We start from the raw sequence: 23,840 nt of genomic DNA on the forward strand, positions 1-23,840 counted from the left end.
TGACTTCCATCATTGTCAGACAAATGTTCCTGCCGCCTTTATTGGTCATCTGAAAGGCTCCGCCCTCTGGAACGAAACTCCCCCTGTTTGTAGTTCTCAAGGTGGTCGGGAACTGCAACATCCAGAATGCAGTGCTCTGCTTCAGGTAAGTGGTGGATGGAGAGATTGTTGAACCAAGTGGTCGGGCGGAATGCAGGGTTCCGATGCAGAGGTCAGCCAAAATATCCTGCTTGTGGTGTCAATAAAACACTCCCCTGAGTCCCCGCACCGCTTCAGCCCCAATCTTGGGAACTTCATCACAGGGGCAGCTATGCAGATACACGCCGCAAGGATGAGATTCGTTGGATATATATATATATATATATATATATATATATATATATATATATATTACCTACTGGCGGTCGCCAGTAGGTAGTTATAGTTAGGACCACGTTTCCATAGGAAAACCTCAACATTCTATTTTGAATAACTTTGGCGCCGGTCGACGAATCCTCGCGAATTTCTCAAAATAGGTGGGGCGCTACGCTCCGCTCCTACCCTGAAAGTCTCGGGGGGATCCGTCAAGCGGGGGCTGAGATAAAAGGGGGGTCCCAAAACGCGTTTTTCCCATGCATTTTTCCATAGGACCTTTAGAACGAGCTACAGCCTGAACGGCTGAACAGAATTACTCAAAATTTGGCAGAGAGGTAGTCCCTAGGTCAAGGAAGTGCCTTTTGTAGGTTTGGTGTAAATCTGTTCAGTAGATTCTGAGAAAATAGCCTTTAAATCAATATATATATCTGAGCCAGCTTACGGTACGCTTACCGTACGCTTACGGTAAGCGTACGGTGGCGTGCGCGAGCGCGATTCTGATTGGCTCTTAGATCTTAGTAAACATTCGAATCGGCCGAAACCAGGAAGCGGCGGCCGCCATTTTGTGTATTTCACTCTGAAAAAAAAGAGTGAAAACAAGGAAAGGGGGCAATGAGGAGAGTTACAGACCCCCTAACAATTGTAAGGGGGTCAAAGAAGGACAGAAAAGTACAAAGAAAACATTTATTGATTTTAAAAAAAATCACGGGGTAGGCGTACGGTAAGCTTACGGTAAGCGTACGGTAAAAAAAATAAAAATAAATAAATGAAAAGCAGATTTAAGAGTTTAGAAATTAGGGAGCTCTAAAAAGAGCTGTTGTGTTTATGGAGTCATTTTTTTAGTGGTACCTACAAGTAAGTACCGATGCAGAGTCTAAGGTTCAAGAGGAAGACTCTGTTCCCTTCATCATTGAAGTGCACACCATCTCCTCTATAAATGTCTTGCATGTCGTAACGCAAGTTGTTGTGGTAAATGGCACCCATACCATAGTCACGGAGGAAAGCAGAAACAGATTTGTTGACGTGCTTTCTTGCTTTGTCAATCTGTGGACAGAAATGATTGGACCAGTTCCATTTTTGCCTTTGGCATATGTTGGAAAACACAAAGGCAGTTTTAGGGAAAAGTGTAAACAGTTGTGCAAAGGTGTCCTTCATAAGCATTTCCAGACCTACCCCAGTCAAAGTGCCTAGGTCATTGCCACCACAGTGCACTATTATGAGGTCAGGGTGTTGGATTTGAATGAAGGATTTCACCAATGGCATCAATTGGTGCCACTTTAACCCTCTCTGACCAATCCATTTAATGTCTACATTTGGCAAAGCAAGGTCTCTCACCATATCTGTTTTCTCTGCAAACTTTTCACTCCAGAAGACATAGCTGTGCCCTACAATCCACACTGTGAACATCTTCAAAGGAGAACTGGATGCACTCAGGAGGTGTCTTTCAGTAGAATGGCAATATGAAAAGAAAGACAGTTTGGAAATGGAGGCATACATATTTTTTACAAAACAAAAAGAACTGATTGGCTGTTTCATACCATTCTAGAAAAAAAACTAGGCTGTATGTGAAAATTAATACAAGCATGTTTTGTATTGGTACAAAAAAATGTGTAACCAAAGAACAGTACTATGGATTTGCTGTTAGGTTTGAAAAGTCAAGCACTCTTGCTCTGTGGAATTGAAACATTGTGTGTCGAACTTCTGACCTAACTGCACACAGCAGTGTTCCATGAGCTGTTGCTATGGTAGCAGGCAGAAGTCAAGTTGGGGGAAGGGTACTAGGCAGAAGTCAAGTTGGGGCAGGGTACTTTTGGAAAAGGGTTGGTTTTCAACCAATAGAAATGTGTCATTACATTTGAAAAAAAGGGGGAAGCACTGAGATTTGAAACTTACATGTATATGTGTGGAAAAATAGAGGGAAAGTTTGCCATTATCTGGTTCTGCTGAGAGGAGAGAGGTGAACACAACAGAGATCCTGGCTCTGATATTCTGCTGTTTGAGTGTCACATTTCTTTCACAACTAACTAATTATAAAGGTGAGTTTACAGTTTGAGAGGGGATGTATGTGGTAACTTAAGAAATGAATAATAGAAATGGGAATTGTTTTTGTTGTAGTTACACATGGTGGTTTCATAATGTGTCAGTCTGTAAAAGTGATTTTCACTTGGCCCGAAAAAAAAAGAGCAGTAAGTGTGCTTTCAAATTGGCAAAGAAATTTCGTTTTGGCACTAATGTGAAAACATGACTCTGTGTGCATAGAAGAATTATAGGCAGAGATTTATTGCGTCTTGCTCTGGTGATTTCACAGTTGCAGTAGATGGAAAAGAGGAGCGAATTTTTGAGGGAAGAAGCAGAGGCTTAGCACACACCCATGTGCTTGCCATGTATAGTCATGCACAGTAATTAGAAGCGAGTGGGGTTTTCAGGTTTAAGTCTGTAATGCAAATACATTCAGCATCACTAAGGCTGGTTGCCCCTGCTGGAGTGTAGGCAGTCACAGAGAATACACACGGTGGTGGTCTGAAAAAAAAAACAGCTTGGACATGTGCATTTAAATAAAATTAAAAAAAAGGTTTAAGAATGTGTCAGTCTGTAAAAGTGATTTCAAATTGTAAAAAGAGATTTTCACTTGGCCCGAAAAAAAAAGAGCAGTAAGTGTGCTTTCAAATTGGCAAAGAAATTTCGTTTTGGCACTAATGTGAAAACATGACTCTGTGTGCATGGAAGAATTATAGGCAGAGATTTATTGCGTCTTGCTCTGGTGATTTCACAGTTGCAGTAGATGGAAAGGGGGAGCGAATTTTTGGGGGAAGAAGCAGAGGCTTAGCACACACCCATGTGCTTGCCATGTATAGTCATGCACAGTAATTAGAAGCGAGTGGGGTTTTCAGGTTTAAGTCTGTAATGCAAATACATTCAGCATCACTAAGGCTGGTTGCCCCTGCTGGAGTGTAGGCAGTCACAGAGAATACACACGGTGGTGGTCTGAAAAAAAAACAGCTTGGACATGTGCATTTAAATAAATTTAAAAAAAAGGTTTCAGAATGTGTCAGTCTGTAAAAGTGATTTCAAATTGTAAAAAGAGATTTTCACTTGGCCCGAAAAAAAAAGAGCAGTAAGTGTGCTTTCAAATTGGCAAAGAAATTTCGTTTTGGCACTAATGTGAAAACATGACTCTGTGTGCATAGAAGAATTATAGGCAGAGATTTATTGCGTCTTGCTCTGGTGATTTCACAGTTGCAGTAGATGGAAAGGGGGAGCGAATTTTTGGTGGAAGAAGCAGAGGCTTAGCACACACCCATGTGCTTGCCATGTATAGTCATGCACAGTAATTAGAAGCGAGTGGGGTTTTCAGGTTTAAGTCTGTAATGCAAATACATTCAGCATCACTAAAGCTGGTTGCCCCTGCTGGAGTGTAGGCAGTCACAGAGAATACACACGGTGGTGGTCTGAAAAAAAACAGCTTGGAAATGTGCATTTAAATAAATTTAAAAAAAAGGTTTCAGAATGTGTCAGTCTGTAAAAGTGATTTCAAATTGTAAAAAGAGATTTTCACTTGGCCCGAAAAAAAAAGAGCAGTAAGTGTGCTTTCAAATTGGCAAAGAAATTTCGTTTTGGCACTAATGTGAAAACATGACTCTGTGTGCATAGAAGAATTATAGGCAGAGATTTATTGCGTCTTGCTCTGGTGATTTCACAGTTGCAGTAGATGGAAAGGGGGAGCGAATTTTTGGGGGAAGAAGCAGAGGCTTAGCACACACCCATGTCTTTGCCGTGTATAGTCATGCACAGTATTTACAAGCCAGTGGGGTTTTCAGGTTTAAGTCTGTAATGCAAATACATTCAGCATCACTAAGGCTGGTTGCCCCTGCTGGAGTGTAGGCAGTCACAGAGAATACACACGGTGGTGGTCTGAAAAAAAAACAGCTTGGAAATGTGCATTTAAATAAATTTAAAAAAAAGGTTTCAGAATGTGTCAGTCTGTAAAAGTGATTTCAAATTGTAAAAAGAGATTTTCACTTGGCCCGAAAAAAAAAAGAGCAGTAAGTGTGCTTTCAAATTGGCAAAGAAATTTCGTTTTGGCACTAATGTGAAAACATGACTCTGTGTGCATAGAAGAATTATAGGCAGAGATTTATTGCGTCTTGCTCTGGTGATTTCACAGTTGCAGTAGATGGAAAGGGGGAGCGAATTTTTGGGGGAAGAAGCAGAGGCTTAGCACACACCCATGTGCTTGCCATGTATAGTCATGCACAGTAATTAGAAGCGAGTGGGGTTTTCAGGTTTAAGTCTGTAATGCAAATACATTCAGCATCACTAAGGCTGGTTGCCCCTGCTGGAGTGTAGGCAGTCACAGAGAATACACACGGTGGTGGTCTGGAAAAAAAACAGCTTGGACATGTGCATTTAAATAAATTTAAAAAAAAGGTTTCAGAATGTGTCAGTCTGTAAAAGTGATTTCAAATTGTAAAAAGAGATTTTCACTTGGCCCGAAAAAAAAAGAGCAGTAAGTGTGCTTTCAAATTGGCAAAGAAATTTCGTTTTGGCACTAATGTGAAAACATGACTCTGTGTGCATAGAAGAATTATAGGCAGAGATTTATTGCGTCTTGCTCTGGTGATTTCACAGTTGCAGTAGATGGAAAGGGGGAGCGAATTTTTGGTGGAAGAAGCAGAGGCTTAGCACACACCCATGTGCTTGCCATGTATAGTCATGCACAGTAATTAGAAGCGAGTGGGGTTTTCAGGTTTAAGTCTGTAATGCAAATACATTCAGCATCACTAAGGCTGGTTGCCCCTGCTGGAGTGTAGGCAGTCACAGAGAATACACACGGTGGTGGTCTGAAAAAAAAACAGCTTGGACATGTGCATTTAAATAAATTTTAAAAAAAGGTTTCAGAATGTGTCAGTCTGTAAAAGTGATTTCAAATTGTAAAAAGAGATTTTCACTTGGCCCGAAAAAAAAAGAGCAGTAAGTGTGCTTTCAAATTGGCAAAGAAATTTCGTTTTGGCACTAATGTGAAAACATGACTCTGTGTGCATAGAAGAATTATAGGCAGAGATTTATTGCGTCTTGCTCTGGTGATTTCACAGTTGCAGTAGATGGAAAGGGGGAGCGAATTTTTGGTGGAAGAAGCAGAGGCTTAGCACACACCCATGTGCTTGCCATGTATAGTCATGCACAGTAATTAGAAGCGAGTGGGGTTTTCAGGTTTAAGTCTGTAATGCAAATACATTCAGCATCACTAAGGCTGGTTGCCCCTGCTGGAGTGTAGGCAGTCACAGAGAATACACACGGTGGTGGTCTGAAAAAAAAACAGCTTGGACATGTGCATTTAAATAAATTTAAAAAAAAGGTTTCAGAATGTGTCAGTCTGTAAAAGTGATTTCAAATTGTAAAAAGAGATTTTCACTTGGCCCGAAAAAAAAAGAGCAGTAAGTGTGCTTTCAAATTGGCAAAGAAATTTCGTTTTGGCACTAATGTGAAAACATGACTCTGTGTGCATAGAAGAATTATAGGCAGAGATTTATTGCGTCTTGCTCTGGTGATTTCACAGTTGCAGTAGATGGAAAGGGGGAGCGAATTTTTGGGGGAAGAAGCAGAGGCTTAGCACACACCCATGTGCTTGCCATGTATAGTCATGCACAGTAATTAGAAGCGAGTGGGGTTTTCAGGTTTAAGTCTGTAATGCAAATACATTCAGCATCACTAAAGCTGGTTGCCCCTGCTGGAGTGTAGGCAGTCACAGAGAATACACACGGTGGTGGTCTGAAAAAAAACCAGCTTGGACATGTGCATTTAAATAAATTTAAAAAAAAGGTTTCAGAATGTGTCAGTCTGTAAAAGTGATTTCAAATTGTAAAAAGAGATTTTCACTTGGCCCGAAAAAAAAAGAGCAGTAAGTGTGCTTTCAAATTGGCAAAGAAATTTCGTTTTGGCACTAATGTGAAAACATGACTCTGTGTGCATAGAAGAATTATAGGCAGAGATTTATTGCGTCTTGCTCTGGTGATTTCACAGTTGCAGTAGATGGAAAGGGGGAGCGAATTTTTGGGGGAAGAAGCAGAGGCTTAGCACACACCCATGTGCTTGCCATGTATAGTCATGCACAGTAATTAGAAGCGAGTGGGGTTTTCAGGTTTAAGTCTGTAATGCAAATACATTCAGCATCACTAAGGCTGGTTGCCCCTGCTGGAGTGTAGGCAGTCACAGAGAATACACACGGTGGTGGTCTGAAAAAACAGCTTGGTTTCATAATGTGACAGTTTGTAAAAGAGATTTTCACTTGCCCAAAAAAAAGAGCAGTTTGTGTGCATTCAAATTGGCAAAGAAATTTCGTTTTGTGACTATTGTGAAAAGAAATGTAGTAATATATTTAAATACAATAAAGGATTTTTTTTTTAGTTTTTTTCAGGTATTACTGAAGAACAGTGAACAAAATTTAAGATGCCTACAAAATCTCGAGTTCAAAAAACGCTAAAAAAAAAACTATATTTGAAGACAACTGGAGGACCAAAGTTAGTAGAAGATGCTGATGTTGGGAAAAAGAAAAAATCTTCTGGTAAGCAAAAAAAACAATTTCTAAACAAAATATTCAAAACAAAGAAAAATGTACAAAATGTCTGTTCTCGGAAAAATGTAACAAAACATAGAGAACAGCAAAAAAATGAGAATTTAGTTAATGCAAATATACCTTCTGCAATTGAAAAGTTTAACATAAACAGAAAAACAGCATTTAAAGAGATACGTAGAAAAATGTTTCAGAGAAGAGTTATGTCCAATTTGATAAAGGATATAAAGAAATATAAGCAAAAGGCTAAATATTACAAGAGAAAAAAAGAAATTGAAGCCATTGCAGCAAAAGCATTAGAATTAAAAAGGAAACTATTCATATTAATTTTGAATAGGATGCGTACATTAGATAAAATGGTTAATGTACTGAAATCACAAAGCAAAAGCAAAAGAGTAGTGAACAGAACAAACTTTTGTAAAGTGTTTTTAGGAAAGTGGATGCATAGTTCAAGTAGTGAACCTTTTTTTAATGAAGAGAGCTATTTTCAAAGTAATAGTTTGCTGCATGCAGTTGACACCAGAGGTCGTTCATACGAAGTAAAAAATGGTTGCATAATGGAGAAGGAGATAATGGTTCCAAGAGATGAGGTACAAGTGATGGCAGATGAGGCAATGGGGAGACGTCCTAAAGCCCCAGTGTACACTTGGAATTGTAGTAGTATTTGCACTGTGCGTCAGGAATCTATTGACAGATTTCGAGAGTTTCTAAGAGAATATAGTAAAAAAAGTGTAAAACAAAAGATTAAGGTGCTTCAAAGTCTGGATCCATGCAGAGTGAGAGAGAATACTGGTTTGCAGGGTCATTCTCTTGCTTGTCTATCTAGAAAAGTGTGCAATAGTGTTTTCCATCATTTTAGGATGCTGGCTGTTCATCATACTGAAATGAGAAAGTTTGTGAGACGGTTGTATTTTGCCAAAAGTCCAGCAATAAAGTTAAATGAATTGAATAGGGCTCTGTTCCGAGGAACGGTATCAGATGTAGAGAAGGTTGTTGATGAAATTCAGTTTTGTTACTTTGGTCCTGAACAAAACAGTGCAGAGAAGGACACAGTAAATGAGGCAGAAGTGGAAGAGAATGTAGAACCTTGTGTAAGTAAGACATTTAATGATCACATAACAAAATTTGCAATAATCTCTAATGAAAGACCAAATGTTACTTGTATTTGTTGCCGCAGAACTCATTATAGAAAACAAACTAGGAATGTTGATCTCTACAGAAAGAGTGAAAATGAAGATAATTATAAGTGGATGGATTTTGCCACATATATATTTCTTGAAAATTGTTTTGAATTGGGTGAAGATCAGCGTATTTGTAAATACTGCTACAACAAGTTAGAGGAAAATAGAATGCCGACCAGAGCTGTACATAATAATTTAGAATTGGATGCTATTCCTGCTGAACTTTCTGAATTAAATACATATGAGTCTATACTCATTCAATGTGTTCATCCGTTCCAGACCATAGTACGTATGGAGCCCAAAACTGGTAAATTACCTCCTTCAGATTTACTGAGAGGTTTAAAAGGTAGAGTGGTGTATTTGCCCTTGGATTTGAAAAAAAATATGGAAACTATTGATGCGGATACTTTGGAAACTGAACCATTAATTATTCTGGTTAATGGTGTACCTACAAAGAATAAGAAGATTTGGCAGGAGCTGGTAGATGTGCGGAAAGTACAAAGAGCAAATTTGTATTTGAAAAAAAATAACAAATGGTATGAATCAATTTATATAGAAGAAGAAGAAGAAGAAGAAGATTTACAAGGAGACACAGAAACACCAACTGGACAAATTGAAAAAGTGGACAAGTCAAAGGAAGAAGAAATTTATGAACATTTTAGCATACATCCTCTCCATTCGAAAGAAGTTATGGGAGACAATATTGATCTCTTTCAGATGAAGAAAGCAAAAGGAAATCCCGTGAGTGTATGGGAGGAGAGCTTGGAAGCTCGATGTTTTCCCCAGCTGTTTCCTAAAGGAAAAGGAGGACGATACGATGAACGTCCAGAACAGATTCCAGCTTCAGAGTATCGAACTACAAGACTATATGCTGAAGATCCCAGATTTCGACAAAGTATTCCTTATTTGTTCCATCTTTTATTTGAAAGCGACTTGTCTGCACTGTCTTATGCAGTAAATCACATTTTAAAAAGTGGAGTACATTTACAAAATGTGTCTGCTAAGGATTTTATGGAGAAAGTGCAGCACCGAGATGATCATTTGGAAACACAACTGATCAATCTGATGGCTTGTCAGCGTGGGACAAATGAATATTGGTACCGACGCCATGGTGAACTAAAATGCATGTTACGCAATTTAGGAACACCAACATGGTTCCTTACCCTAAGCTGTGCCGAGTACGCTTGGGATGATTTACTGGATTTTCTACGAGAGGCCAATTCAAACATTAAAAACATCGAATACAAGACAGCAGGAGAACTGTGCTCATTGGATCCGGTTAATGTTTGCAGATATTTCAATCATAGATTTGAGGCTATGATGTCCTTCATCTGCAATAAAAAAAATCCACCTCTTGGAGAAGTAGTGGATTTCTTTTGGAGAAAAGAGTACCAGGCAAGAGGTGCTCCTCATATTCATATGCTGCTGTGGATCAAGGATGCCCCAAAGTTTGGAACTGATACTGATGAAGCAGTGTTATCTTACATTGAAGAATATGCAACATGTGCTATACCTAAAAGCACAGAAGAGAACAAGTTAAAGGAGCAAGTTCTACGTTTCCAAAGTCATCGGTGTGGAAAATACTGTCGACGGAAATACAAGAGCAAAGAAAAATACTACACTAAATGTCGATTTGGATTTCCTAGACCTGTTCTTACAAATGGAAGAGTCAACAGTTTTATGTCAGCTGTGAGACATACTATCACAAGAAAATCACCTAAGAATACCTACAACCTTAAAAGAAAAGAAGAATCAAAAAATATAAATGACTACAACCCAGTCATTTTATCCATGTGGAACGCTAACATGGATATACAGTATGTTGCTGACAATTCCATTGCTGTTGCTCGATATGTAACGTCTTACATTACGAAATCAGAAAAAACAGAATTGAAGGAAATGTGGGAAGAGATTTCTCACGAGAAGACTGTCAGTAAGAAGCTGTACAGTTTCAGTTTGAAGATGTTATCGCATCGAGAAATTGGATCCTACGAATGTTCAGATAGGTTATCTTCTGCAAGTCTCTACTCGAAGTCAAGAAGAATAATTTGGGCAAGTTTAGGCCTTGCAGCAATGAGAAATCGGGTACTGAAATCTGTTGGAGAAATTGAATATTTGGCTGAGAATGACCCAGAAAGTACAGACATATTGAAAACAAACATGTTGGACACATATTATCCCAAGAGAAGTCATCATCTGGAGAACATGTGTCTCTATGAAGTGTTACAGAACTACATTTATTCACGGAAAGCTGCAGAAGACATCAACAGTGGAAAATATAAAGTTGTTGGTGAAGAAGGATGTTTGGTGAAGCAAACCAAAGGAAGTTTGATAAATCACCGGAAGCTGAGTTGCGACACTACCGACAAGAAAGAATTTTACTACTTGGCTCTTTTACAGTTGTTTAAACCATGGCGTACAGAGGATGAACTACTGGGAGAATTCCAGAGCTATGAAGATTCTTTTAATGCTTGCAAAGACAGCATACAATGCAGTACATTCTCAACTTATCTGCAAATGTTAAATGAAGAAATTGAACAGGAAACTACAATTGCAGCAGAAATAGCTAGAGACAGTTCTCAGGACAGCCAAAGTTCAGGAACACACAGTCAAGATCCCCTAGGACAACCAATCGTTGAAAATGAAGCATCAATAGCCATGAATGAAGTGGAAACGGCTATGAATCAAGCTCAAGAAGAATTTATAGACTTAGAAAATTTGGAAAGACAACTGAATCAAGAGCAGCAACAAATTTATGAAGAGATCAAAAACAAAATTGATCACGGATTTCTACATATAAAAAAAGAGTGCTCATGCACATCATTTCATCCAATCAGGATGTATGTAAGCGGACAAGCTGGCACTGGAAAAAGTTTCCTAATTAAAGTCATCAGAAGCTACCTAAAGCAAAAAACGGATTCTACTTTGTCTTGTGTGGTTACTGCTCCAACTGGGTTAGCAGCATATAACATAAAAGGAATCACCTTACATCGTTTGCTAATGTTACCAGTGGAGCATGAGAACAAAATACAATTCAACAAGCTAACTGGAGAAGCATCCTTGGAAGTTTCACGAGTATTGAAGAAGATGCAAGTTCTCATTATTGATGAGGTGAGCATGGTATCAAACTTAATGCTTGCCTTTGTGCATTTAAGAATGCAGCAAATTTTGAAGACAGACTATGACGTGTTATTTGGTGGAAAACACGTCATAGTTTTTGGGGATCTTTTGCAACTTACTCCAGTTAAAGGACAACCAGTGTTTAATACTGTGACACATGAAGACACGAAGAAGTCATTGGGAAGCATTGGAAATACAAATATTTGGTCCTTCTTTGAGTACAAGGAACTTACAACTAATATGAGGCAAGCAAACGATGAAGAATATGGAAGTATTCTGAAAGATATCAGGATTGGACTACTCACAGAAGTTGGGAAAAAAGCATTACAGAGTCGGCTGCTACATAATTTATTTCCAAAGGAAGAAATAGTTGCAGAGAAAATATACAAGAATATTGCAGAAAACAAAAGTGTCATCTGTTTAATGCCAACTCTACGTGAATGCTCAATATTTAATGAGGAGCTTTTGAAATTGGAAAAGGAAGACATCAGGAAATTGGAAGCAGTGGACAAAATTGAGGATGGAAGAATTACTGTCACAGTAACAGGCAAACTGAAAAATAAATTGGACTCACTAGAGAAGAACATCTCCAAAACAGCAGGATTAGAAAAAAATCTATATGTTTGCATGAACTGTAGAGTGTTTTTAAGGAGAAATTTGGATGTTGAGAAAGGCTTAGTGAATGGAGCGATGGGAAGAGTTGTGGGTTTTATTAATTATCAGAAAAAAGATGGAATTGAATGTTTAAAAATAAAATTTGATCAGATAGAGGAAGTTAAAGACATTTGTCGTTGTTCAGTTCGTTTCATGCTTGTGAAAGACTTATATGTACGTAGGAAGCAGTTTCCGTTTTCACTAGCATATGCTGTAACTATCCACAAGTCTCAAGGATTGACTGTAGATTGTGCATTTGTGAACATTGGTTCAACTGTGTTCAAAGAAGGTATGGCATATGTAGCTTTGTCACGAGTCAAAACATTATCAGGTTTATTCATGATAGACTTTGATGACTCAAAAGTTAGTGCTGATACAAACTGTGTAAAGGAGTATAATAGATTAAGAAGAAGCTATGCTCCTCATTTAGGTCAGTATCCTGTGTTGGAGAAACGTGTAGTTTCTCGTAAAAGGAGAAATGAGAATATCTGTAATGAGGATGTAGAGAAGAGGAAAAAAAAGAGGAGTGATGTAATTGCAAACAAAAAGAAAAAGGACAATGAAGAACAGGTTGTAGGATGTCATTTTGAAAATAGCTCTGGTGTCAACTGCTACGCTAATGTAGTGCTGAATGTTGCATTTTATCTGGAAAGTTTGCAAGAGCAGATAATAGTAAATCAGGGAAAAAGATTCTGTTCAGAGCTCAGTCTCCTTTTTCAAAAGCTGAGTAAAGATAAAACTCAAATAGAAAGTGCTACTGATATTAGAAAACTTTTAGATGTATGTTCAGGACGAACACAGTTTTCTCAAAATGAACAGCAAGATGCACACGAATTTTTGATGTATTTTCTTCAGGTAGTGGAAGAAGAAGGAGTTCCCATTGACATTTTTTTTGGTCTCTCTTATAAATGGGAACATAGTTGTGATAATTGTTATAATATATGTGGCTCTATTGTTGATAATGAAAGGTTTATTTATTTGACATTGCCAGAGAGTAAAACAGTCACTTTTGCAAAATTAGTTAAAGATGCTAATCATAGCATGAAATGTGGTGAGTGTAATTCTGACATGTTATCAACATTAATTTTAAGGGAATACGGACAGTATGTAATTTTAATGATGCAACGATGTAGAGCTGATGGATCAAAATTGGATACTTTAATAAAGAAGTTTACAGGACAGCAATTATCAATTTCAGGAAAAACTTTTGTAACTGTTGCAATAATTTTCCATGATGGACCTACTGTTACTTCTGGACATTACACAGTTTATCTAAAATGTGAAAATGGCTGGACACTGTGTAATGATTCCCAATTGATTTTCAAACAACGTTTGCCTTTTGATTTAGCAAATTCCTATCTAATCTTCCTGAAACCTAAATTTTAGAGAGATTTGGCAAGATCTGGACAAAATAATTTTACCATTTTACTGGATTACCATTGCAATTTTGTAGAAAAAAGATTTTTAAAATTATCATTTGGCCTAAAGGAAAGATAACCAATTGTAATGTGGACTTTTTTAATTTTTAATGCAATTTTGAAAAACCAATAATTTAGAGATAATCGGTAACTTCTGCACATTTTAAATTTTGGAATGCTATTGGACTGCCATTGGAAATTTTTTCAAAAATGATTTAAAAAATTACTATTTGGCCATGTGGAAAAGTAAGCAATTCTATTGTGGACTAAATAAATTATTCAAAAAATTTTCGTGAACCAAAATGTTACAGAGAATTGGTGAGATCTGGACAGATTAAACTTTAGAATTTTAATGGTTTTCCCTTGGAAATTTATTCCAGGAAAAAAAAAAAAATACTATTTGGCCTAAAGGAAATGAAATCAGATGTATTTTGGAGTTATTTGAGATATAATATTGTGATTATACTTCTGAAACAAACATATCAGACGGTATTTTAAAGAAATAAGTATTGTTTTTAGATGATATTTTTTTAGAATAATATGCATTTCTGTAATGATAAGTTTAAGTGAGAAGAGATTCTGGGCTTTTTTAATACAATCTTTGAGATTGTTATTTTTTTTTGCCCGCTGTAAAATGATGAATGCAATTGCTTTCACAATTTATAGTGAAATGCAATATATTCTGAAAACAGCAAAAATAAGGCAAAAATATTTTTTGGTAAAAAATGTAAATATGTGTACTGTATTATAAAATGGTTTAAAAATATTAATACTTTTTTCTTTTTTTTCAGATCGATATAGAAAATTTTCGGAAACTACAACCATTTTAAAAACTATTTTTAAAAAAAACAAATGAATAAATATTTTTTTGAGTGAGTATGGTAAGTCAATAATAATAATTGTAGTCTCTCAAGGACCTTCTAATGTGATAAATGATTTTTAGTGTTTTTTTTAAAAAATAAAAAAAAAGGTACGCTTACCGTACGCGTACGGTAAAAAAAGAAAAAAAAAAGTTTTTAAAAACATATGTAAAAAAAAGATGAAAGATAAGGTTGGCTCTTAAAAGAACCGTTGTGTTCATGCAGGGACAGAGGAAAGAAAGATTGGGAATATTAGACGGTACGACAAGTGTGCTGATCTATTTTACTGTTCACCAGGGAAACACTGGTCTCCCTATAAGTAATTAGATCGTGACAAGTGGCGCACCGTACTTCAACCCTCGCAAACCGAGGGTTAATTTCCAGAGGGCCAGCAAAAGGAGATTCTCCCCCCACAGATGAAGGGCTCACCTGACCTGCAGAAGAAGGAGTCTGCCCTGCAGGTGATGGTCCAGGCTGAGCTGCTGTGGATGTACTGGCTCGTCTTTCTGAAGAGTTACCTCCAAAAAGATGACCATGTGTCCTTTTGTGTACATCCTTGAGGTGTCTGATCATGGTATGATTCCCAAAGGAATACTTCCTGTCAGGATTACCTCTAGAAAGTACACGCTGACACAGCCTGCAAGTAACTAAGGGTGCATTCACCTTTTGCTGGCCTTCTGGAAAAGTAAAATAATCCCAAACATAAGAAGGCTTTACTTTCCTCGCTCTCTGCCTCAAGACAGTGCTGCTGGTGCTAGCCTCACTCTCAGAAGGGCTCTGCTGTTCTGCCATCGTATCCCAAAGACAAACCAGCTCCTTCTTCCAAGGGATCACAAGCAGAAATGAGGGGAATGGGTGTGGTGTAGGAGAGTTCTAGAACTGAAAGTAGTTTCCACCAATCAAAAGTTGTGTTTCATGATCACATGACCTACCGTACGCTTACGGTACGCTTACGGTGCGCTTACGGCAAAAAGTACGCGTGCGCGTAAAAAAGACACGCGCTTGCGCGCATGCGCATAACAGTCACTCCCCGGCACTTCCGCGTAACGTGCGCGTGTTGCGTAAGCGCGCACGCGTCCCACGCGCAGTACGCGCGGCTACGCAAAGTACGTAACTATACGCAAGCAGCGTAGATAGATTACGGACGTTGCGTAAACCGTACGCTTACCGTGAGCTTACGGTACGCGTACTATAAAAAAAAAAAAAAAAAAAAAAAAAAAAATCTGGAAATAAATTTTACATGTTTATTTTAAAAAATATATATAAAAAAAATATTTAAGGATTTTAAAAATTTAAGCATAGTCTTTATAAAAGATAAGAAAATTAAATTAAAAATATGTTTGAAAAAAATGAAGAATAAAAAAAAAAAATAGCATTTAAAAAACCTTGCAAATTCACTGAAAAAACCATGGGTTTCACACACGTTATAGTTAGGAATTAGCATTTAAAAAACCTTGCAAATTCACTGAAAAAACCATGGGTTTCACACACGTTATAGTTAGGAATTAGCATTTAAAAAACCTTAGAAATTCACTGAAAAAACCATGGGTTTCACACACGTTATAGTTAGGAATTAGCATTTAAAAAACCTTAGAAATTCAGTGAAAAAACCATAGGTTTCACACATGTTATAGTTAGCTGGACATTTTACTCGTAAAAAACCAATGAAATTGCCCCGTTATAGTTAGTTCAGCTAACTATAACTCGCGCGCCCGCAATGCACTGCTGATGATGTCACATATTACATCACTCATGACATGGTCAGTGACATCACTCATGACATCACTGATGACATCTCAAATGACATCACTGATGACATCACTGATGACATCATCCTTGTGATAGAGTGGCAGACCTCCTCTCACCTTAATATAAGCTTTGATACACACATTCAAAAATAGAGACTAAAAATTTCAAAAAAATGGACATACCAATACCAGTTACAACAACCTCTTCAGTAATTCTAAGATCCACATACACATCCACTCATTCACCAACAGTCCTATACAGTCACTCATACATGTACTCACTCATCATATGTACTCATACATCTATACATCCTGTTACACAATGCCACTCATCCATAGAGTTACTCACACACATAGTCACTCATGCTAATAAAGAATAAAACATACATTTACTTGCATATACAGTAATACACACACCACCATACTTACTTCTACGGAAACTTACACATACTTAGTCTTTTAAACAATCACTTACAGAAACACATACTTATTCATACAGGAACTCTTTCAATCTCTCCCTCTCACATATACTCACATATATACACCAATAGTCACATATACTAGTTTAAAACATATGTAGTTACTCCTGAAGACACTATTGAGACAGTCATTCACTCACTAACACACCCATACACACACTCATCCACCCATACAGTCCTGCACACATACTGTCTTCAACACATACAAACAGTGAGTCACTCATTCACGCATCTATGCACTACGTAATACCCCCCACCGTACCATACAGACACTCAGACTGATACTCAAAAAAACAACTAATAACCTATATAGACACCCATGTAGCTACTCACCAACCCATGCAGCCACTTATACACAAAGTGAGAGATACACTTAATCAGTCAGTTACACAATCAATTTTTCAAAAACAAATCATCCATTTAGACACTTATATACCCATTTATTCTTCCATCGACCTTGAGATATACATATATAAAACATATTTAATTTTCAGAAAAACACACATTCACTGGATGATGTCATCAGTGATGTCATCAGTGATGTCATTTGAGATGTCATCAGTGATGTCATGAGTGATGTCACTGACCATGTCATGAGTGATGTAATATGTGACGTCATCAGCAGTGCATTGCGGGCGCGCGAGTTATAGTTAGCTGAACTAACTATAACGGGGCAATTTCATTGGTTTTTTACGAGTAAAATGTCCAGCTAACTATAACATGTGTGAAACCTATGGTTTTTTCACTGAATATATATATATATATATATATATATATATATATATATATTCCTTCTGAACAGCTAACACCCGAGGAGGGTGGCGCACACGCCAGCGGAGCACGCTGGCAATAATCCAAAAAATTAGTCGCAAGTCCGTGCGCTCTCAGGTACAGCGACAAACACCATCCAGAGTGAAAACAACCAGGTTTATTTACACAACGCGTTTCAACTGCTTTCGCAGCCTTGGTCATGTGTATTACAAGTGCGCAATCATATTCACGTCTCATATGGCAACCAATACTGTTTACACAACATAGAAACAGGACACAGTAAAGTGCAAATGCTCTTGGCGGCCATATTTGAATGGTGCAGGCAAAAAGTAAAATATAATAACAAAGTCAAACAATGTGAAAACATCATATAAGAAAATCTCATATAAGAAAATCAAATAAGACTTTGAATGAAGCTTGCACTGTAAATTACTTGCAACCCAGGGAAACTTCCTTTTCAAAACGATCATGTCAGCAACATATGTTCAATAAAGCCGAAATCGGCCATGGCTGCCATCGCTGAGTGGTAATACCAATATGCCCAGACAAACATCCCATCTAATGTTATGATAAACAATGGGATATCCAATCCATGACTAGGTTCTGAAAGGTCGCAAACCAAAATGTATTTTGCCCACCTACAGCCATTTTGCCCAAATAGAGACATAATTCAAATACTAAAACAAATGTTAAAGTATAAATGACACAGTGCCCAAAACAAAAAGTCTGTCATCCATGTTGATCTCAGGGATATCGGGTATCACGATAATTGCATAGTGCGCTACATGATAAACAAGTGATAAATACCTCCAAGTGGTTATTAGCTCAAATGGCAAGTGCTTCCGACCACAAGATTAAAAGTAACATGAAAGTTCATAATAATGATAATAGGATGACAGACCAATATTGAAGAATGTCAAGTCGTGTTACCCCATCAGGTGCTACTGAGTACTTCAAAGTGAGTGATCCCATGAGTGATAATCGAAGAATAATCGAAGAAAAGGTTGGGGACCCGTGTAGGTGAATGGGTCCCTTCCTTCCCTCCTGCAAAGAAACAAAACAAACAAAACACATTAAAAATCTGATGCTGTCTGTCGCATCATACTGTAACGTTTCTATGCACAATCTGTATAGGATGAAGGGACTGCAAACAAATAATGTGATCACTTTAAAATCATCAGATGTCCACTCGACATGTATATGTCAAAAAACATGCATGGAGAACAGGACAGGGACAGGACTGAGAGTGAAACGAGAAAGCTGCCAATAAGGACTCTCCTAAGAAGAGACTATTCTTCCTTGAGATGTACAGAAAGTTCTTCATCCTGATTAAGTCCCCAAGGGGCCCTGGTCTGTAAATCTATAATATACCTTGACTCTTTCTGTCTAAGTTTCAGAGTCCTGTTTCCTCCTCTGCTATCCAGTCGCACCTGTTCCAATACAAAGTATTCCAATAAGGATGAATTCGAAAAATGTTTATCCTGAAAGTGTCGTGCTAAAGGATATTTGGGATCCTTGTTGGTAATAGCCCGTTTATGTTCCATGATTCTCTTCTTGCCCATAAGTGTGGTGCTGCCTATGTAATGCAATTTGCATGGGCATTCAATTACATAGACCACAAACATGGTACTGCAAGTGAGAAATTGTGTAATCTTCCTACTACCTGAACCATGTGTAAATTCTTTGCGGAAATGACTCGTGGAACATGCCTTGCAGTGACCACATGGGAAGAAAACCTGAAGATCACGTATACCCACTTCTTGTTTGGGGGTGATGTCACTATGTACCAACATGTCCCTAAGATTTCTACTGCGTCTGTAGGTGATCCTGGGTCTTTCTGTCATAGTGTGCCCTATGCAGTTATCATTTCTTAATGTTTCCCAATTGTGTGTAAAGATGTGTTTGATCTTCTCTGAGTCATTGTTATAAGTCAGTATGATCCTAGTACTGTTCTCTGTTGTACCGTCATCCATCTCTGTCGGTTCGCTGAGAGTGTCAATTCTACTGACATTCTCAGCCCTGTCAATCGCTTTCTTCAATACCCAATTGGGATATCCCCTGATCCTGAATCTCTCAATCATGTTGGTGCTTTCTCTTATGTAGGGCTCAGTGCTGCTACAATTTCTCCTTGCCCTCAACAGTTCACCATATGGAATGCTCCATTTCAATGATTCAGGGTGACTGCTGAGGGCATGGAGAATGCTGTTCCCTGCCGAGCTCTTACGGAACAACGACGTGTGTATCTGGTTCTGTATGATTTCTACTTTGACATCAAGGTACTCTACACTGCTGTTGCTGATGTTCCCTGTGAGTTGTTTGTTACGATTATTGATGTTAAGTTCACTTATGAAATCAAGGGCTTCTTTGTGTGTACCTCGCCATACGATGAATAAATCATCAATATATCTGAGCCATAGCTCCACCTTGCCTAGATTGTTCATTGCGGTACCGATGGTTTGTCTGTACATCATGCCATCAAATAGAAAGATGTTATTGGTGAGGCAATATTCAATCATCTCAATGATCATGAGATTGTGCTCCCAATACTTGATGTGTCTGTCACTTAAAAAATGTGAACATGCAGCTATCCCTTGTCTGTGGTCAATGATGGTATATAATGAATGCACATCTAATGTGATCAGCAGAAAATCACTGTCCCATTTCATTTTATCCAATTTCCCTAGGAAATCCTTTGTGTCCCTGATGTAGCTGGGCAATTGGATCACATATTCTCTGAGAAAGTGATCCACATATTTGGAAATATCTTCAGCAACATTGCCTCTTGAAGAGACAATCGGATGCCCTGGTGATGTAGTTGGGTCTTTGTGTATCTTTGGGAGTAAGCAGAGCACCGGCATCCTGGGAAAATCCTTCTTAAGATAGCAGTATTCTTCCCACTCCAAAAGTCCTTTGTCCTTCCATACGGTCAACTTATCCCATATGAGCATAACACTTTCATTGTATACAACCTTCGTGGTCATCGTGTAATACGTATTGTCGCTAAGTTGTCTTTGTGCCTCAGTGATATACTGGTTCCTATCTAGAATGACCAAATTACCACCCTTATCGGCTGGACGTATAACTATGTCCTTATCGTCAGCCAATGATTTTAGAAATAGTCTTGGTTGTGAGACAAATTGCTGGTATTGTTGTTATAGTGCGATTTGTGTCGAAAGGTCATCAAGGCCTTGGTGACATTGTCGTGGAAAGAATCTATTCCATCATGGGGCAATGTCGGCAAGAACGTGGAGCAGAGTTTAAAATCAGTAGAGGCTGCAGAATCACATGGGATACCCAAAGCCTGTAAGGTTCCCTGTTCCTTCAGCATGGAGATCTTGTCCTCTATATCACCATGCAGCGCAAGCAAAACCGTAAGGGTTTCAGCATCCCCTGTACATATATTAGTGATAAGGCTATCTTGATCAGTTGTCTTGGTATAGGTAGAGGGTCTTTGGCATCTCATTGCATGCCATTTTTTTAGTTTAAGCTTTCTGATGTATTTGAAAAGATCTATCCTAGTGTCAACATAATTAAACGAAGAAGGACAAAAAGACAATCCAAAGCATAGTGTTTCTTTCTCTTTGTCACTTAATTGTCTTTTGGAAAGATTAATAATAGTATTATTAACCGTCGTTATGTCCATTAGTATCCTCTTCTGGAGCGCGTTCTGTTGCTTCCCATGCGGCCCCTTCCTCTGCCTCTTTTCCCATTGCTGTCGGATTCGCTGGCGTCTATTCCTCCTTCTCCTGGTCCTCTGCCTTGGCCCCGTCCTCTCTGCACTCTCGCTCTTGGTGTCAAATTGTCTTTCATTGATTGTCGCGTGCTGCGCATTGTCCTGTACTCGTCTAAAAAAGTAACCGGACGAGTATTATGTTCATCACCAGAGGTATCTTCCTTTGATATATCAGATTCAGTTTCACTGACCATGGATAATTCAGGTGTATCACCTTCTATATGACTAGCAGTTATTGGTTCTGTGAGTTTCTCTTTATAAAGGTGATCATATTTTCGGCTGAAAGTGAGTATTCTCCCACTTTCATAGTCAGCTTAATCTCTGTTCATTTTCCTCTCCTTGCGTCCCTTAATGTCCTCCTCATGTTTGTGTAGCTTCTCTTTCATGTTAGCCAGGGATTTGTTGAATGTATCACTGTCCATAACTTTCAACAATTCTTCTTGTAGTTCCTTGATTTGTGAAAGTAATGCTTCACGATCATCCAGGTATATTTAATTAATATCTCAAACATCCGTCTAGAGCTCAATGCCGAGTTGATGGACCATTCCTCAAGCATTTTGGGGTTCGGTTTCTCGTATGACGGAGTGATAAAAATTCTTAGTCCTCGTGGGGCCATTTCTTGATCTACATAATTTTGTAGTGAAGTTGCCTCCCACCATTTGGATATTTCCGCTCTTTTCAGTTTTTCCAATTTCTTAAGTTTCTCTTCTGTAGATTGAGTCTCTGAATTTTTTGAATTTTTGTAGCCCTTCGTGGTTTTCAATCCCGGTTTTCTAGTAAATAAGCTGAGAGCAGCTGCTCTCCTTTCAGCCTCTTCATCCATTGCGCACTACCTGGTTGCGTTGGATTTATTAAATGTTCCTGGATGGTGTGTTGTGACCCCCTTGACAAAATACAAGGTTCCCTCTGCCATGAATACTGATAACTAACGTGCTTCAAATAACATTTTCATCACGAACACGGAGCGTGTAAAATACAGGATATCTGGACTCCTAACTGCACAAACTGTCTCCCCAGTCCGAGCATGAGTACAGCTTAAAGATTACCACACCTGGTGAAATACTTTGATATATGCACGGTAACCACCCACTGACAATCGCCGCTTCCCCGGCAGTGAAAGACAATGAATGCGCACACCAGTGCGCGTTCAGTCACCCATGCTCAAGGGACGGACGATAAACACATAGGCTTACCTCTGCAAAGTCCTGACTTCCGCCCAGCGTGTCTTCTGCAGAATCAATAAATGACCTCCAATATTTCTTTACACCCAGTGATGGCGCTGTCCTCCATTTAAATCACACCAAAGAAAGCTCCTTCTGAACAGCTAACACCCGAGGAGGGTGGCGCACATGCCAGCGGAGCACGCTGGCAATAATCCAAAAAATTAGTCGCAAGTCCGTGCGCTCTCAGGTAGAGCAACAAACACCATCCAGAGTGAAAACAACCAGGTTTATTTACACAACGCGTTTCAACTGTTGAAATGCGTTGTGTAAATAAACCTGGTTGTTTTCACTCTGGATGGTGTTTGTTGCTGTACCTAAGAGCGCACGGACTTGCAACTAATTATATATATATATATATATATATATATATATATATATATAGATAGATATATATATAGATATATATATATATATATATATAAAGCTCCAAGAACTCCACTCGAAGAATGAAGGAGACCGCACTCAGCAAGGTTTCTCAATGCGATAATTTATTGCATTATTTCGAGATAGCAGCAGTAACAGCAGAACGCGTTTCGGCGTTCGCGCCTTTTTCGACTGAGTTACAACGTGCAGTTTACGTGAGCAGTATTATATCCGGTTCACATAATCTAGTTCCGGTTCACTTAAACATAAACATGGTGAAAAGACTGTAAATACAGTTATAAATCGGACTTTTGTTCACTTGAGGAAAATAATATATATATTGCATCGTGAATTAATTATAGTTCTGAAGTTCATTAATACAAGTGAAAAAAGCAATTTGGAACCAATAAAGTAAATACATCGATAGGCGGTCAATTTTGGGCGAATTGTTACCCTAAATGAGTCAAATCAGCCTTCAGTGATTGACAATTCAAAATTCTGCATCCAACAAAAAGTGAGTAATTACATATAATTCATTTCAAACATTATAAACATAATTGAGCCCTGTATGGGCATAAAGTGACAGTAGTTTATTCATCACAGTGAAGCAGAAAAAACACTCTACCATCTCGATCCCCAAATATAAAAAAAATATATTATTTCAGCGTTTACCTAGATGACATGACAGTTCCTCTTCTGTATTCAAACCATAAGGTGTAGTGGTTTGGAGGTCAATAATAAAGCGAGATTCTAATCTCCTCAACCTCAATTCCCGATTTCCCATTCGGTCACTGACTGGGACATGATCAAGGCAGAAAAACGACAATAGATTTCTGTCACTATTGTGATATTGTGCGAAATGTCTCGCTACAGGGTATGAGGAGTCTTGCTTTTCAATTGCTCTGGCATGTTCTAGGATGCGCTTTTTTGTGGGGTGGATCGTGCTGCCAATATACTGCTTTGGGCAAGGACATGTAAGACAGTAAACGCAGAATGGCGTATTACAAGTCAACAGTTTTTTAATTGATCTCGGTTTTTTCATACCAGGGACATTGTATGAAGATACCTTTTTACTGTTCTTACACGCCTTACATTTCAGACAGGGAAAGAAACCGGAAACTTTGCTGATAGGTTGGACAAAAGGAATAGGTTCATAGTGGCTGTTCACCAATTTGTCTTATAAGGATCTACATCTTCTGAAGGTTATTTGTGGATAGGGTGGTAAGATGTCACCTATTATTACATCTGTTTTCAGAATGTGCCAATTCCGGCAAAGGATCTTTCTCAGGGTATTTGTCTCATTAGAGAAAGTTGTGATAAATCTGCAAATATCTGATTTTGTTCTGGCATTAGCACGGTTTGTGT

Source organism: Triturus cristatus, chromosome 1_2 (genome assembly GCF_964204655.1).
Source record: "Triturus cristatus chromosome 1_2, aTriCri1.1, whole genome shotgun sequence".
NCBI lineage: Eukaryota > Metazoa > Chordata > Amphibia > Caudata > Salamandridae > Triturus > Triturus cristatus.